Source organism: Panthera onca, chromosome E1, assembly GCF_046562875.1.
Source record: "Panthera onca isolate mPanOnc1 chromosome E1, mPanOnc1 haplotype 2, whole genome shotgun sequence".
In the NCBI taxonomy this organism is placed as follows: Eukaryota; Metazoa; Chordata; class Mammalia; order Carnivora; family Felidae; genus Panthera; species Panthera onca.
Window position 1 is genome coordinate 33,584,269 of NC_138352.1, and position 4,592 is coordinate 33,588,860.

At 38.8% G+C, this 4,592-nt stretch overlaps 1 non-coding gene across 1 annotated transcript; it reads right to left on the minus strand.

Annotated features, from left to right (window-relative positions):
* Positions 1-601: 601 nt before the first annotated feature.
* Positions 602-704, minus strand: LOC132688711 (U6 spliceosomal RNA). Its single transcript, XR_009614680.1, has one exon. It is a non-coding gene; the product is annotated as a U6 spliceosomal RNA (small nuclear RNA).
* Positions 705-4,592: the final 3,888 nt, after the last annotated feature.

A 4,592-nucleotide genomic window follows, 5' to 3' on the forward strand; every position in this document is an offset into this window, starting at 1 on the left:
TTAGCCACTCTGACTAGTGTGAGGTAGTATCTCAATGTGTTTTTGATTTGCATTTATTTCCCTGATGATGAGTGATGTTGAGCATCTTTTCATGTGTTGGTTGGCCATCTGGATGTCCTATTTGAAAAAATGTCTATTCATGTCTTTTGCCCATTTCTTCATTGGATTATTTGTTTTTCAGGTGTTGAGTTTGGTAAGTTCTTTATAGATTTTGGATTAACCCTTTATCCAATATGTCATTTGCAAATATCTTCTCCCATTCTGTCAGTTGCCTTTTTTTTATTAAATTTTTTTTTAATTTATTTTAAAAATAAAATTTATTGTCAAATTGGCTAACATAACAGTGTGTAAAGTGTGTTCTTGGTTTTTGGGGTAGATCCCCATGGTTCATCGCTTACGTGTAACACCCAATGCTCATCCCAACAAGTGCCCTTCTCAATGACCAGCACCCATTTTCCCTCTCCCCCACCTCCCCATCTACCCTCAGTTTGTTCTCTGTATTTAAGAGTCTCTTATGGTTTGCCCTCCTCCCTTTCTGTTTGTAACTATTTTTTCCCTTCCATTCCCCCATGGTCTGCTGTTGAGTTTCTCAAGATCCACATAAAAATATGGAAGCTTCACGAATTTGTGTGTCATCCTTGCACAGGGGCTGTGCTAATCTTCTCTGTATCCTTCCAATTTTAGTATATGTGCTGCCAGAGCAAGCCCTGTCAGTTGCCTTTTAGTTTTGTTGATTGTTTCCTTTGCAGTGCAGAAACTTTTATCTTGATGAGGTCCCAATAGCTCATTTTTGCTTTTATTTCCCTTGCCTTTGGAGACATGTCAAGTAAGAAGTTGCTGTGGCTGAGATAAAAGAGGTTGCTGCCTGTTTCTCCTGTAGGATTTTGATGGTTTCCTGTCTCACATTTAGGTCTTTCAGCCATTTTGAATTTATTTTTGTGTATGGTGTAAGAAAGGGGTCCAGTTTCATTCTTCTGCGTGTTGCTGTTCAGTCTTCCCAGCACCATTTGCTAAAGAGACTGTCTTTTTTTCCAGTGGATATTCTTTCCTGCTTTGTCAAAGATTAGTTGGCCATATATTTGTGGGTCCATTTCTGGGTTCTCTATTGTATTCCATTGGTGTATGGTCTGTTTTTGTGTCAATATCATACTGTCTTGATGATTACGGCTTTGTAAAATGGCATTTAGCCATTTTTTTAAAGAGTAGGTCAGCTGGAGACAAATTCTACTTGTTTTTCTTCATCTGATAACATCTTGATTTCCCCTTCATTCCTGAAAGATATTGTTGCCAGATATAGAAGCTAAGGTTCATATTTTTTTTTTTCCTTTGGCACTTGAAAAATGTACCAATTTCTTCTGGCTTCCACGTTTCTGATGAGAAACTGGCTGTTCTTTGAATGGTTTTTCCTCTATAGCTAAGGTGTCTTTTCTCTATCACTGCTTTCAAAATTTTTCTTTTGTTTTCAGAAAGGTAATTACAATGCATCTTAAGGTGGTTTTCTTTGGTTTTATCCTCTTTAGCTTCTTGAATCCTAGGTTCATGCCAGTTGGCAAAGTTGGGAAATTTTCAGCCATTGTTTCTTCTACTACTTTTTCTTCCCCATACTGTTTCTCCTCTTCCTCTGGGACTCTGATGAGATGAATGCTAGATCTTTTGTTAGTGTCCTACATGTACCTGAGGCTCTACTAATTTCTTTCTGTTTTCTGTTTTTTATATTGGGTAATTTCCATGTTCTATCTTCAAGTTCACTGACAAGCATATCTTTCCTCTCTTCCCTCCATTCTGATAGCGAGCCCATTCACTGAGTTTTTCATTTCATTTTTTGTATTTTTCAGAACTAAAATTTCCATTTGGTTCCTCATATATTCTATTTCCTTTTTTTCTTAAAAAAAAAAAACTTTAGAGAGAACATGCAAGTTAGGTAGAGGAGCAGAAAGAGAGGGAGAGAGATAGAAGCTTAAGCAGGCTCCACGCTCAGCATGGAGCTTGACGTATGGGTCAATTTCATGACCCTGGGATCATGACCTGGGCTGAAATCAAGAGTCAGATGCTTAACCAACTGAGGCACCTAGACAAACCTTCTATTTCTTTGCTGAGACTCTTTTTATCATTTGTTCTAAGTTTATTTATAATTGCTCATTACAATATATTTATTATGTCCTTATCAGATAATTCCAACATCTGTGTCATCTTGATATTCACATCTGTTGATTATCTTTTTTTTCATTCAAGTTGAAATTCTTTGGGTTCTGGGTATAATTAATGATTTTTAAGTTGTAATCCTTGATATTTTAAGACCCTGAATCTTATTTAAAGCTTCTGTTTAAGCAGAACTCCTCTGACATTGTGCTGGTGGGGGTGGTGGGGAACTGCCTTGTTACTACCAGGTTGAAGTAAAGAAATTCAGACTCTCCCCTGGCCTCTGTTGATAGCCCAGGTGGTGGGTGGGGGTGCCTTGTTACTCTTCCACAGATGGCCCTCAGTGACACCATGACGGGGGCCTCATTACCACTGTGCTGTGTGGAGGTCCTGGCTCTCCCCCTGGGCCTTCTTTGACACTACCCACCCATCCTGGCTTTATTACAGCCAGGTGAGGGTGGAGTCTAGGCTTCCTGCTCAGCCATTGCTGTAAGGGGTAGAAATGGGCCTTGTTTTTTGTTTGTTTGTTTGTTTGTTTTTGGTAGCATTTGGCTGGAGCGGTGCAATTATTGTCTAAAATTATTGCACCTTCGTAGGCTGCCCCTTCCGGTATCCTTTGGCTACAGAAGCATTTTCTTTTGGGGTTTTTCTGTCTGCACCCTTTGGCATCTCTGGATTGCCAGCTTCTCCATTATGGGATATATAATGCAACACCCACTATGGGATATATGAGGCAGAAAGAAAACCCAAGGAATTCACCACATGTCGTTTCTTGGGTACAGAGGTCCCTAACTGGTTTGCCTCCGTCTCTCCACCCTTTCTGTGCTTAGTGGGAGGAATTGAAGAGAAATACATCTACTCCATTTTGTCCAGAATCGAAAAACTTCCATTTAATTTTCAATACATTTTAATTGTTTGCTAAAATTCATCTTTTCTTTCTGCATTTATTCATTACCATTATTTTTAAGTTTCTGATAAATGAAAAATCTGTAACTCCTATGGAACTGTTTCTATTTTTTTCTCTTGATCTTTCATCTTTTGATAGTGTCTTTTGACAATAAAAATAACTTTCAATTGGATGCTATATATTCTAAATTAAAATTTGTAGTAATCATTTGAGGCCCCAGATGATATCTTCTTCCAGAGACAGTTTACTGCACTTCACACAGGCAGTTCAGGTAGTGGCACACCAGCTTACTCAAGTATGGGCTGGGACTTTTACCAAGTAGGATTCTGGGTTTGTAAAAATTGGTCCGTTTCTAATTTGCCCTTACTTCTAATGTGCCACCCAAGTGTCCTAACTGAAAGCCTGTTGACCAGTGCCCCCTTTCTTGATAAGTGCTGAATTCATATTTTCCCCCGACCCAGTGATACTGGCTACAGCTTCTGTTTGGATTCTCTGCCTCTTGCCTGCCCTCTCTGCTACTACGTACCTGTAACTCTCAGTTAGTTATGACTCTCAGATTCAGTTATGAATCAACAAATCCCTCAAGGTGAAACTTGACTGTCATGTTCACCTCTAAATTCCCTTTGCTCTAGGATCTTGACCCCATAAGTCCTTGTTACCTTAGTAGTTCTTCACTCTTTCAAACAAGTGTTTTGTTTTGTTTTTAAATCCAGATTTTCTAATTGTTCCTGAAGGGAAGGTCTTTTTGTTTCAAGCCAATTCATCTACAGCTGGAAGTAGAACTAAATTATCTTATTATTTCTAATTTACTTGTAGATTATTTTGTATTTTTCACATGCATAATCAAATCTGCGAGTGGTGACAAGTTTGTTTTTTGTCAATATCCAGATCTGTCATTCGTATTTTCATGCTTCATGGCTGAGGTCTCTTCCATCAATCTAGCAAAATCCAGGTACTTTAGATTTTTTTATGGATTTATTTTGGTGATAGGGAGAGGTTGTAAGTTGCAGGACTCTTAAACATTCCTCTTTGCTTCTTTTCTTTCTCATCACTTGTTAAATTTTCCTTCACCAGAAGCTCTGTGTTTCAAAGCTGTCCCTTTAAATCATGCCTGCCCCCTTTGAACTGTGCTCACTTTGAAGCCTCTTCTCTATAGTTTGTACTCTGATCTACTTGGACATGTTTTTAGACCATTCAGACTAAAGGTGGACTTGGTCTTTCTGGCAGTAGTTTGAGACTAACATTAGGCCCTTCTTTTCTTTCTTGCTGTTCATCTCCATCTGCCTTCTCTCCACAAAGCCTTGCACAGGTGTGGTGTTGGGGCAGGCATATGGAAGTACATGCCGAGATTTGATGATTTTTCTCATTTTATTCAGGTAGTTTGGCATTTCGAAATTCTCTGACTTCAGGTTATGCTGAGAGTGTGGCTCTTGTGTAGGTTTAATTTTTCCTTCCTGTTTTTTGCATTACTTTGCAATGAAATATTGGAAGACAGGTAGCTTGGGCTTCACCAATGTCTTCAGCTACCTGGTCGTTCACCTTTATT